Raw genomic sequence first — 13,169 nt, forward strand, 5'->3', positions numbered from 1 at the left:
CCACCTTAAGGCAGGGTGTGTACACAAGACCACCTTGTCATGATAAAACTTGGCATAAGGTGGATAAGTCACTAAGGCTTGGAGCTCGCTGACCCTGCACGCTGAAGTGACTGCCACCAAAAATATGACCTTCCAGGTCAGGTACTTCAGGTCACAGGAGCACAGCGGCTCAAAAGGAGCTTTCATCTGCTGAGCTAGCACCACAATGAGGTCTCGAGACACAGCGGGAGGCCTGAGGGGAGGCTTCAGTTGAAGCAGGGCCTGCATGAAACGTACAGCTATGGCACAATTAGGCCTTACCTTGCTAATTGTCTTTCCTCAAGGCCTGCCAGCCCAGTCTTCACAGTGGGGTTTGTCCCCCTACCAGCAGATGGCGGCAGAGTTCCAGACTTCGTCCCTGAGACCCTCCTCTCTATAGGCTGTTCAGCAGGGAAGGAGTCAGCAGCTTCTTTACCAGTGCTATCTATCATAATTCCCGTTATCCTTGCCGCTTCCCAAGCCCCTAGGAAACGTGACTTTTAACCAAACACAGAAACCAAAGGGAAGAAAAACAAATGCTAGCGCTACTACTCGGGGGGGTCCTGACTTGGATTGAGAAGGAGAGATCTGGTTCCCGGCACGATAGGCCTTGTTATCTCCAATATTCTTCTTGCCGAGCATATGGCCATCAGGAAGGTTGGTCTTCCAGGTGAGGTCCCTTACCGGGACGTTTTTGAGCGGCTCGTAGGGAGCTTTCGCTAGCACTCTCAGCACCAAGTTCAGATGCCATGCTGGCACTACTAGTCTGAAGGAAGCCTGTGTGTGGTTCGACCCCCCCTTAGAGATGCCACAGAGAAGCCTTTGATCCGTCCTCTCTAGCAGGCAGTAGCCGCCACCTGGACCTTAAGCAAGCTTACTGCCAGCCCCTTGTCCAGTCCATCCTGTAGAAACTGCAATATTGCTGCCTGGGGCAATGTTTCTCCGAGAGCACCACCGCTCAAAAAGCCTCCAGGTCCTCGCATATGCCACTGAGGTTGATTTTTTTCCGCGCCATCAGGAGTGTGGCTATTACCTCCATGGAGCAGCTCTTACCTTGAGAACCAGGCCCCCTCAATAGCTATGCCGTAAGAGAGAACTGTGCTGGGTTTTCCATGTTGACGGACTTCCTGCAGTATTGGATGGCACCTGATCGGCTCCTCCATGCTTAGCTTGCCTAGGTCCGCATACCACAGTCATCTCAGCCACTCTGGTGCTACTAGGATTACTTGACCTTGGTGGCTCGCTATTCTGAGGAAGAGTTTTCCCACCATAGGCCGGTGGGGGAAAGATGTAGAGAAGAACTCCTACAGGTCACTGCTGGGCTAACGCATCGATCCCCTTGGACCCATACTCGCTCCGCCTGCTGAAAAGGTTGGCTGCTTCGGCACTGCTCCTCTTGGCCATGAGGTCCCACTGAGTTACAATCCGTTGGAAAGCTTCCGCCGACAGCTCCAACTCTCCCGGATCCAATCTTTGGCGGCTTTAGGAAGACTGCTTGTGTGCTTTCCGCCCCTGCTATGTGGGCCGCCGAGATATCCTGCAGGCGACGCTCTGCCCTCATCTGTGGGTTCCTGGTTCCTCCCTGCCTGTTGATGTAGGCTACTGTTGTTCCGTTGTCCGAGAGAATCCGGACTGGGTGACCTCTCACCCTTGATCTGAATCTGATTACGGCTAGGAGCATCTCTAGCCTGTTCATGGAGATGTTCATCTCCTGCGCGACCCAGGACCCTAGTGCCACCCCAACCGTCGTAGAGCTCCTCCCCAGCCCTTGCTGCTGGCGTCTGTAAGGCCCACTGGCGGGGTTCCAAACTGGAGCCTCTGGCTAGGTTGTCCTTCCCCTGCCACCAACATAGACTTTCCTTTACATGTCGCAGCAATGGCAGTTTCCGCTCTAAATCCCGTTCTTGTGGTGCTCCGCTTGCTAGGAGATAATGCTGCAGCAGCCTTATGTGTGCCATTGCCCAAGGCACTTCTTCGATAGCTGCTGCCATCGATACCAGCACTTGCAGTACGTTCTTGCCTTGGGCTGCCTGGTGGATATCGACCTGTTCACCTGCCGCTGCAGCCTGACTATCCTTTCTTCCGGCAGGGACAGCATCCCTCTACTTGTATCGAACACTGCCCCGAGATGGGCACAGATGGCTCTTGCGTTGGTTTACTATCCGCCCCAAGGCTTCTAGCTGTCCTATGATCCTTTCTGGTACTGCGACCCCTTCTTGCCTCGAGTCTGCTCTTACTAACCAGTCGTCCAGATAAGGATGGACTCCGATTCCCTCCTTGGTTATGCAGGGCGGCTGCTACGACTACCAAGACCTTTGTGAAGGTACGAGGGGCCAATGCCAGTGCCTGGAACTGATAGTGATCACCTAAGCGCAAAAACCTCTGGAAGCTTTCCCGCATCGGAATGTGCAGCTAAAGCTTCAGCGGGTCCAGGGAGGAGAGAAATTTGCCTCTTCTTACTGCCGCCTTGACTGTCCCTAAGGCCTCCATTCTGAAACACAGGATTCTCAGCGCTTGGTTGACCTTCTTGAAGTCCAGCACTGGGAGGTAAGATCCATCCTTTTGTGGCACTATGAAAAATAAGGAGCATGTGCACTCCACCACCAGGCGCACCCAACACTCCAACTCCACCTCGAACACCTCTGATGAGAGTGGAGGGTTGGTCTCAACTCCTCCTCGGGGCCCTGAGGAGGGTCAATGTCTGTCACCGGTATCGGTGCAGATGGCCCCGGAGCACAGACATCGAGGGAATTTGGGACCTCCTTGTGTCAAGGCAGCTTATACGGCAGGGACAAGTGCCATGGTCCTCACAGGCCCAGTCCCGTGCTCGGATGGGGACCGGTGCCAATGTTTGCGGGATCTCCCATGGTGCTCAGCCCAGTTTTTCCCTGGCGCCGAGGATGATGAAGATGACCCAGATGTCTGGGACTTCGAGGTCACCGAGACTGGCCGATCCCCGGAGCCCTCCTGCCCCAAGAACTTCAGGGGAGGAGTGGTGATTGGGGGATCGAGGGCAATCGGCTCCCCTCGGTCCCTAGGTGTCGAGGGCACCGACGCCAGCATAGATTGCTCGGATTTGCCCAAGCCGAATATCTTCTCCATTTTATCCAGCCTGGCCCGACGGCCCTTCGGGGTCATCTGGGCACACAATTCGCAGCCACGGACATTGTGCGACACCCCCAGGCAGAGGATGCACACTTCATGTGGATCCGTTAGGGACATAGTCCGGGGGCATTGACGAAAGCCCAAGGCAGCCATGAGGTAGACAGAGACCACGTGGACACAGCGAGCGGCGGATGTGGGAGAAGAAAAAAAGAACTCAGCGACCGAGAAGATCCCGAGGATACCGAAGAGAGTCCCAGCGCAGGAAAAATATGCGAAAAAGAGAAAATTTTCGGGAAGAAAACACAAGGTTTCCGACCAAAGAGCACAAGCTCCACCTCCGCAAGACGAAAGCTCCGTGAAAAAGAAAGGGACTGATGAGAGACCCTGCGTGGGTCATGCTCAGTGTGCCAGCCAGTTTCTAGAAACTTTGACAGACGTTTTCCGTGCCGGGCTCCATCTGATGATGTCACCCATGCATGAGGACTACCGTCCTAGGAGAAAGAGAAAAATATTAAGGAACGAGTATCACCTCTTCTCCCTGGGTTTCATTTCCAACCTGGGACAAAAGGCACGCCTTTCGCTTATATCTATATTTAAATCTAAATCCTGATTTTTTTTTTTTGTTTATTCTGCGAGGACTTTACCTATTGCTATTATATTTTTTTTACCTCGGACCTCTTCTTGGGGAGGGCTCTGGACAGGTCTATCAGGACTCAAGGAAAGATAAACTAGCAGGTAAGAACCTTCCTCATCATCCTACCAGACCAGTGCAGACAAGTGGGATGTACCTAAGCAGTACCTATCCCGGGTGGGAGAAATGCTTCCAGGATCCAGGACCCGCCCCCCATGACAAAGGCTGTGTCCTCCTCTCTGCTGACGGTTCAGCCTGTAACATTTTGTAAATGAATGCAGCAAACGCCCATGTGGCTGGCCTGCAGATTTTCTGCTGGGGCCACTAATCTCCGAGCTGCCCATGGCACTGCCTGAGCCCTCGTGGGAATGTGCTTTAAGGCTTTCTGGCACAGGCATTCCCTTTAATAGGTACGGTACTTCAATTGCTTCCTTAATCCATTGTGCAACTGTTGGCTTTGGAGGCCACTTCCCTTCTGCGGGCAACAGAAAAAAGCCTGTTCGACTTCCGGAAATCATTTGTGACTTCCAGGTATCTCAGAAGAGCCCTAGACACATCCAGCAATCTGAGCTCCCACGTCTTAACCTCGAGACTCTGCTCTCCTGAAGCCCGGCAAGGAGACCACTTGATTTATATGAAATTCCGACACTGCCTTCAGCAGCAAGGATGGAACTGGCCTAGTGATGACCTTTTCTCTTGAAAGGACAGGGAAGGATCCCTGCAGGCCAGTGCCTGTAACTCAAATTCCTCTGGCCAAAACAAATGGCCATTAATAATAGGGTCTTCAACGTAAGATCCTTTATGGATGCGCTCCTTGGAAGGTTCGAACGGTGCCCCTGCTACACCGAATAGCCTCACACCTTCTCGTTTCCTCCGATCTGCCAGTCAAGGCCTTCTGATGATCCCTCCCACACGGGAAAGGACCTTCTCCGCCGCAGGCCCTGGTACCGTTGAACTTACTCCCAGCGTCTTTAAGGTCTACTGAAGAGCCCAAATGGTTTATAAAAAAACAGAGAAGACCTGTCTATTCAAGAAAGGGTTTGACACACCTGAGCCATGTCGTCTTGCCCGCCTCTGTTTTAAGACGCTGCCCTATTTTATTAGTGTTTTATGAAATTGTTATTCACACTTTCTGCGTGTTTACTGCACCTCGCCCTGAATAACGGAAGGGCGAATAACAAATATTTTAAATAAAATAATAAATAATGCTACCGCCACTATCTGGACCCATAGCAAATTCACCACTAGCCCTTTATGCAGCCCTTTATCCTGGAGAAATTGCACTATTTAAGCACTCTGGGGTCACAGCAGTATGACTAACCCCGGATGGTCCGCTATCCTTCTCAACACCTTTCCCACCAGGGGGCCAAGGTGGGAACACGTACAGTGGCGTGCCTCGGGGCCACTTCTGCGCCAGTGCGTCCATCCCCTTGGATCCCCGTTCTCTTTTTTTCAGCTGAAGAACTCTTCTGCTTTGGTGTTCCCGTGCACGGCCATTAGATCCCACTGGGGGTGCCCCCGTTTGGTTGAAGGCTAGCTCCTGCTCCCCTGGGCCTAGCAGCTGTCGGCTTAGGAAACCCACGTGTACGCTGAGCGCTCCTGCTACGCGGGCAGCTCCGTCGCATCTCACTAGAAGCGCCATCTCGTCTGCTGCTTCCAGGCTCCTTGCTCCTCCTTGACGGAGGATGAGGGAGTTGTCCCTTGTGAAAAACTGTAGTCACCTACTCTCAAAACATACCTAAAAGCACTCTTTAAATTTGGCCAACTCAAAAACATCTGAAACCCAATACGAAAAAAGCCTTAGGGCTGGTCCTGCATACAAAAAAAAATTAATTATGCACCAGAAAAAAAAAAGAAATCAAATCAGGCAACAAAATCCAGGTGTTCACATTTAAATTCTGTGTGAGGCCTGGCCAGGTCAGAGACTGAGGACTGGGCCCAAGGATATTTTAACCTGATGTTATTAATATTCTCCATCTCTCTCTCTCTCTAATGTTCATTTTCCTTTTGTTTCTTTCCTTCCTTTATCTCTTCCTTCAAAGAGGTTATCTTAATGCCTCTCTCTTCCTTCTCATCTCCTGCTTCTCTTCAGTGTCTTCCTGCCTGCTCGCCTTTCCCATTTCTACTCCTTTCTCCCCTCAGTATCTTCCTGGATTTCCCCACCCATCAAATTCAGAGTCATGGATCCTTTCTCCCTCTCCTTCCACCCAATAACCAATCACCCTTTTCCTCTCTCTCCTCATTCCTTTCTAGTTCACATTCCCCTCTAGCCAGGATACTTTCTCCCTCTCTCCCCCTTCCCTCCATCCTGGGTCCTTCCCCCCCCCCCCTCCTTATTAGCCACATCTTCTTTCTCTCTGGCCCCCATCCCACGTTCAGCCTTTCCCTCTCCCCAATTCCCAGAATGCTCTCCCCACATTCTCTCTCCTTGACTCACAGAAAGCTTTCCCCACATCCCCGTCCCACCCTAGAAGCCTCTCCTCCCTGCATTCTCCTTCTCCTGACGGTCTTCCCCACATTCTGTCCCTGCCAAAAGTTCTCATGTACCCCCCCCCCCCATCCACAACACCCTCAATCCTCTCTGCTCATCCTGGCCTCCTCCTGGTCCTCCCTGCTCATAGAAGAAGCTTATGCGTAACACAGTATCAACTTCCTGTGCCGTGGGGGTCCAGTTCTTATAGTATTAGCCACGTAGAATCTCAGAGGTCTTGTGCCTCGTACCTCGAGCCTGGCCCATCCCAGCACAAGAAGCTGATGCTGTGGTAAGGGCCACGCCTACTATCAGCAGGGGGGGTGGGGGGAGTGTAGTCGGACAAGACAGGTTCTACTCTGCTTAGACTCTCTGGGTCGGCTCAGCTGTGTGATGGCGTCCCCCATTGGAGCTGCCTCTCTGCGCAGGTGCACGGTTTGCAGTGGGTCACACCCCCGCCGTGGGAACAAGGGGTAGTGGAAAAAAACATAAAAATAATCAGGAGAAGGGGAGATGAAAGATGAGGGGAAAAAAGGGGGAATGAGGGAAAGGCACAGGAGGTGGTCTTAAAGAAGAGAGCGCCTATGAAGGAAGAGCGAGAGAGAGGCTGGAAAGTAGTACCAGGGACTCGGGACGTGAAAATGGGAAGGCAGGAAAAGGAGAAAGAGAGAGGGAAACCAACCAGAGGGAAGTGGAGAGAAGGGCTAGGGGGTGCAGTAGGGGTTAGGGGATGAGGTAACAGAATGAGCAAAAGACAAGTCAAAAAGGAGGGAGGAAGGGGAGAAGGATAATATTTATTTGGATATATTGCCTGCTTTTTTGAATAAGAAATTCACCCAAGGCGAGGTACAGCATATTAGAATAGGAACATATAGTCCGAGACCAGTAGATATAGCAGCCTAACAGTTCTAGTCTGAAGGAGTATCTAGTCTATAGTGTGGTTATTTTTAGGTTTCTCAGTATCTGGAGAGCAATTTGCAATGTGTGAGCTGACTCTATGTCTGTAATCTTCTGTTGGCAGGGAGAATCAGGCCTAGAACAGTAACTGAGCCTTAGCTCTGGGAATAACACTGAAGAGCAAGCAGCCGCATGCCGCCCTGCTAATGGCAGAAAAGCCCACAGGTGTCTGCGCACAAGAATCTTTGTCACTTGGTAGGGTAGGCATTAACACAGCTGGCTGGTACAGTCGAAGAGTCTGCTATCTTACTGGTATAGTAATGAGGCCTAGGACCTATTTGCTAGCCTGCTGGTACATTAACGAGGTCTGTGATTTGTCTACCAACCTGCAGGCACAGTGATGAAGCCCATCTAGCTGCCAACCTGCTGGTACGATACCAAGGCCCGTGAGCTACCTGCCAACCTGCTGATACAGTGATGAGGTCTGCGAGCAACCTGCTGCTATAGCAACAAGGCCTGTGGCCTACCTACTAAAAATCAGGTTAAATTATCCTGTTTTGGCAATAGGCAGTAAATCCTTTTTTTTTTTCCCCTAATTGGGTCATATTATACAGCTTCCCAATGTCAGCCAAAAAGTCCAAGAAGGGATTGTTTTCAGCTTATTGGTCGCCCCACCCTTGGATCTGAGGCAAAAAGAGGGCCAGGAGTGATAAGTAGTTAAGATGATCTGACGAAAAACCAGCGTATAAACCAAGAGACAGGCGTAAGTTACTGGCCACACAGCAAGGAGGCTTATGGTCCATCTCCAAAGCTGCTGGCAGAGTAACGAACTTGGAACAAAACGAACCAGTTTTGTTCCAAGTTGTTATCTAAGTTGATCTTAGTTGTTTCTAAATATAATATATATACTGTATTATAGTTCTTCTGTTCATTACTTTATATTTGATATGTTCCATGTAAACCGCCTACCCGGCGATAGTTATCTCTGTTAAATGTGAACCGGAGTGATATGTATTGTATACAGGAACTTCTGGTATATAAAAACCAATAAATAAATAAATAAATAAATAAATAAATAAATACTTGCCGACCTGCTAGTGATACAAATCTCGAGACTTGCGGCCTACTTGCTAACCTGCTGGTACAGTATTAAGGCCGAATGTCTGCCTGATGATCACTTAGTAGAGTAAGAAGGCCTGTGGACTACCTGCCAACCTGCTTTCCTACTAACAAGGGACTTTCCAGATGAGAAAGACATGTTTATTTTCCCAAAGTTATTTTTACTTCCGAAAGAACTATTATTTACCAAGGCTCCGTAACCTCGGGCAGGGAATTCTTCTCACAGTCGGGTGAAGACGCACTGTATTGTCAGCTTCTATGAGACTGGATCTTCTGTATTTATTGGTCCTGCGACTATCAAGTATCACTGAGGCTGCTAGTCACAGAATATGCCCATCTCTATATGCTCAAGTCCATTGTCTTGTGTTCTGACCTAATTCCCGGCACATTGTATGCATCATCCCCTCCTTCCCAGGGAGGGCCTCGGGCAGTCAATCAGAAGATTGAAGGCTGGACATGACAGACCTCTATGTCTTCGGGGGAGTAATTCTACCTGCATTCCCCCTCCCCTCATAATCTTTTGTAAGCTCCCTTTTTCCTCCCATTTAAAGGCTGTAAAGCTCCAGGGCAGGGAACTCCCTTACCTATTGAATCCTGTCTTGACTTTACTTAACCGTTCACTGGAATCGCCGTTTTGAAGCCTCTACGTCCACCCTGGACCGCGGGATGCAAGCCATCGGCACACTACAAAAATTAAAACAACAATGACCCCTCAGTGAACAGATTTCCGCCGCGTTCCCAAAAAAAAAAAAAAAAAAAATCCCCCACTAAATCGCAGGAGCTCGCCGACTCCCGGGGTGATTTCCTCAAAACCGGCCCAAGTCATTAGGATCTTCCTTTGGTTGGAACTCTTGGGGGGGGGGGGGAGTATTCACCATTTACCACTGACACCACTACCGCCTCCCGGCTCACAGTGCATGGGAATTCCAAGACGTCCCCCGGCAGGTCCGTCACGTTCGCCCAGTTCTACAACTCTACTCTGGCACTGCCCATCCCCGGCTGGCACCGCGGGCCCTCACGAAATAAGCCTTTGGTTTCACACTAGCACATTTACCGGGAAATTTATTTATTTTTTTTTTTACTGCATCAAATCCTGTCACCGCCCTACTTCAGCTTAGCGATGGGCAAAGCAGATGACAAAGCCGGGCAAGACTCTACCGAGACCTAGCAGGTGTGGTTCTTTTTCTTTTTTTTTACAGGAGCATGTGATGGGAGCAAGGCCAAAAGGCTGAACCTAAAGGCACCCTAGGCAGGGCTTAACTTGTGGGAGGGGGCAGTTCCGGCCCTTCTTTTCAGGCTGAAGGGGGGGGGCATGTTCTGCTCCAGCCCCTCCCCTCCAGGCAGCCTGCAGGGATGGGAGGAGGTGGAGTGGGAGGGGGAGCCTGGAGCACACAGAGAGGAGAACACTGACAGCCACTCTGCTCCCTAATCCGGGCTCTCTCCTCCTGTATTGCAGAGGACAGAAGGGGGAAGGGAAGGGGCAGATATGGAAGCAGACGCTGCAGAGCTATGGACACACACACACACACACAAAAGGGTTTGGATTAGCACGAGTTTGAAACTTGTCAGCAACAGGGTCGGTGGTCAAAGCTTCAACCCTGGCCTTGACGAGCGGTGCTTCTGCTCACAGCTTTCATCCTTCCCCCCCCCCCCCCGTGCTAATTCAGCCCCTGCGCTCTGCCACCTTTTCTCTGGGGACCCAAGCAAGCGGGGCAGAGCCAGAAGTGTACCTCAGAGCCGGCAGTTGCATGGATCATTTCCGGGCCCCCCCCCCCTCCCCTTGGCCCTGGCGGGAAGCAGAGAAGATCAGAGAGAGTTGGAGCTGCTCACCCTGAGATAAGCGCAGCCACCTGGCTTTCATTTCTGTGCAATTTCCCAGCACAACTCCAGAAGGCTGTGAGGGACAACAGCCAAGGTAAAAAAAATAAAATAAATAAAACAGAGATGGGGGTGGATGTCTATCAGCCCCACTGCTTCTGCCCCTCCTGGGTGCGTTTTGGCTTCCTGCCTATCTCGCTGCCATCCTCAGGCCCTGCCGCCTCTGCTGCTGGTGACCTCGCCGGGGAGGGCAAAAGGGCCAAGAGAGAGAATGAGTGGATTGGGGGGGGGGGAAGAGGGGTGGAAGTGAGTGATGGGATGTAAGAGAACAAACGAGAGTGAAGCGATCGGAGAGCCTGTGGGTTATGAGGGGGAAAGGGCGTCAAGTGATCAAAAGGGCTGCGAGCGAGCGAGGGATCGGAGAGACTATGGCATGCGAGTGACATGATCAGAGCGAGTGGGGGGGGCAGTCTGCGATCGGAGGGGGTGGAGAAGGAGGCGAGAAGATAGGATTGGGGGTGCCGGGGTGGGGGAGAGGGAGAGATGCGAGTGAGGAGAACACGTGGCGTTGCTCCCTTCCTTCCACTCACAAGGAGAAAATCAGCAGCCGTGTTTTGCAGTTCCAGGCCCGCACACCCCGGTCCAAGGAGACTGAGGACAGCGCACCCCGGCCTGCGCAGAGGCGAGCAAAGCCGATTCTGTCTTAAAGAGGCGGCCTGTACTTTACCGGCTGGGGACAGGGACCAGTGGAGAATTTATGGGGGGCTGGGTGAGTGAGGGGGACGTGAATGACTGGTTCCATGGGGAATTTATTATGGGCGGACTGGATGGGCCATTTTGTGTTGTACCGGCATTCACTGGGTTACTGTATTACAGGTAGGGCCATATGTTCAGGGCCCCCCCGTGGGAAGACTGCAAGCTCATTTTGGAAGGGAACACACACATACACACACTAAAATATCCTTCTCAAGATTTTATGTCCAATAGGGATTGTGGGTACGTAAGTACCCAGAAGAGTTTGCAACGTGTTGGGGGTTTAAAAAAAACCCACCAAACCTCCCTCTGTAGACTTTGCTACAGCAATCCTGGTGCCACTGCTTCCCCCCCCCCCCCTGTGGTGGTGGGGCGGGGGAGTAAGACTCCAGGGGGCTTCCTTTGCGGGTAAACACCTGTTTACCCGCAGAAAATCCCCTCCAAAACTGCCCTCGGAGAATCGATGGCCTTGCCAGGATTGGAACGGAGGCCCAGGGGAGATGAAAGAGGGGAGGGGGGCCACTGTCAGTAGCCCAACATGGCCGCAGAGTCCACAGCTCCTGGGCAGCTGCAATTCGCGCAGGCAGAAAAAAAATGACCGCAGAACGCCACGCACAGATTTGGAAAACCCACATCCGTGTGAGGGTTTTTCCCCAGGAATAGCCACCTCCGCCTCCGGATCTAGCTGAAAGCAGGCTGTGTCCGTGGAGGCCTGTGCAGCCTTTTAGCCGGACCGAGTGAGAGCAACTATCCAACGGGACAATCTACCTAGATAAATATCTATTTACCCGGGCCAAACCTCCGGAAAGTGATCCCCTCCAGGGTCACACAGAGCCAATGACGGAGCCGGGATGGGAACCGGGGTGATGCGGGCGAGTCAATTCTGCAAAAAAAAAAAAAAATGCTCTGCGCGTTCATTTAGGGTAATTTTCAGACAAAACCAGGAGCCTAAATTTGCCATTCGTTTGCCTGGATTTAGGGGTCCAATGGGCACATTTACTAAGGTTTTTCTTTTTCCCTATTCTGAGTCTGGGCGGGGGGGGGGGGAAAGCAAACCAGGCCTTAATGCCTTTTGCTTAAAAGCAGCGCTAAGCCCACAGCAACTCACTTTTTAGGGACTTAAAAGTTTAGGATCCAAACTCCCAAAAAGCACTTAAAATTGCCCCTAAAGTGACCTGCTCGGAGGGGCGTGAAATTCGAACTCTGATCCTAGGTTGTCTTACATTTCCAAGTTCACCGCTCTCCCTTCCGCTGAGATTGGCAATGTTTACAGATCTTTTGTCCGGGCTCTATCCCCCGCCTCCTGGCAAGGGATCGGCTTATTAAGCAAAGAGGTCACGGGAGCTTTAGCAATCGCATGACCTGCAGCCCTGCGACCTCAGCTCTCCGACGGATGCTTTGAACGCTCTTGGCTGCCCGCAGAGGAAGGGCCTGGTACACGGACAAAATCTGTGAAAATGCAAAAAAAAAAGGAGGAAGCATCTGTCTGCTTTGCGGTTTGAGCAGCGTTGCAGCGTTCAAGCAAAGCCTTCTGTCTGGCTAACGGGAGCAGACACCCATGCCTGAGCCAGCTGTAAACGCTTGCCAACTTTCTGGCTTTGCTCAGACAGAGGTTAACAGAATGGGGGGGGGGGGGGGGGAGGGGGATAACAAGGAATGAGGAAGTGTACTCAGCAGCTTTCCGGAGTGCATGATGCTGCCATGTACGTGCTGTGTGGGCACCGCTGCCCTTATCCTGTGGATTGGCGTCACCCGCATGGTGAATCTCTTCCTGTTTTGTTGGTTTTTTTTTTCTTCCCCTGCCAGCTTTGTGGCTAGCGCCCCCTGTAGGAAAGGCACCTCGGGATTTCTCATCGAGTTCGGGCGCCATCACGTGGCCTAGTGCTTAGAGCAGTGGGCTAGGAACCAGGATTCAAATCCTTGTGACCCCCTTGGACAAGTCACTTCCCTCTCCCATTGCCTCAGGCACAAACCTAGACTGAGCACCCTCTGGGGAAGGGAAATACCTACACTTCCTGAATCCAATCCGCTCTGAAGTGCCTGGAAAAAAAAAGCGGAATATTTAAAAAAATAAATAAATTAAAAAAATTATATATATATATATATATATATATATATATATAAATTTTTTTTTTTTAAATATTCCGCTTTTATATATATATATATATATATATATATATATAAAAAAGGCAGAATATGTAAAAAGCAGAATATTTAAAAAAATAAAAAATTTATAATTATATATATATATATATTATATAAATTTTTATTTATTTATTTTTTAAATATTCCGCTTTTATATATATATATATATATACATATATATATATATATATAACAAGTGCAGCCAGGTCGAGG

At 50.7% G+C, this 13,169-nt stretch overlaps 1 protein-coding gene across 5 annotated transcripts in view; it reads right to left on the reverse strand.

Annotated features, from left to right (window-relative positions):
• B4GALT3 (beta-1,4-galactosyltransferase 3) overlaps positions 1–13,169 on the reverse strand; it is a 63,458-nt gene that overhangs the window by 35,887 nt on the left and 14,402 nt on the right. The window contains exons 2-4 of one of the 5 annotated variants that reach the window (XM_029580712.1): positions 12,035–12,260; positions 11,600–11,694; positions 8,825–8,924 (exon numbers count right to left, since the gene is read on the reverse strand). The exons of 1 other annotated variant lie outside the window; for it this stretch is intronic. The gene's annotated coding sequence lies outside the window, so the exon portion shown is untranslated. The remainder of the gene's footprint in view (positions 1–8,824; positions 8,925–11,599; positions 11,695–12,034; positions 12,261–13,169) is intronic. 3 more of the 5 variants (XM_029580714.1, XM_029580713.1, XM_029580711.1) reach the window with 3 other exon arrangements.

This window comes from Rhinatrema bivittatum, chromosome 16, assembly GCF_901001135.1.
Source record: "Rhinatrema bivittatum chromosome 16, aRhiBiv1.1, whole genome shotgun sequence".
Taxonomy (NCBI): domain Eukaryota; kingdom Metazoa; phylum Chordata; class Amphibia; order Gymnophiona; family Rhinatrematidae; genus Rhinatrema; species Rhinatrema bivittatum.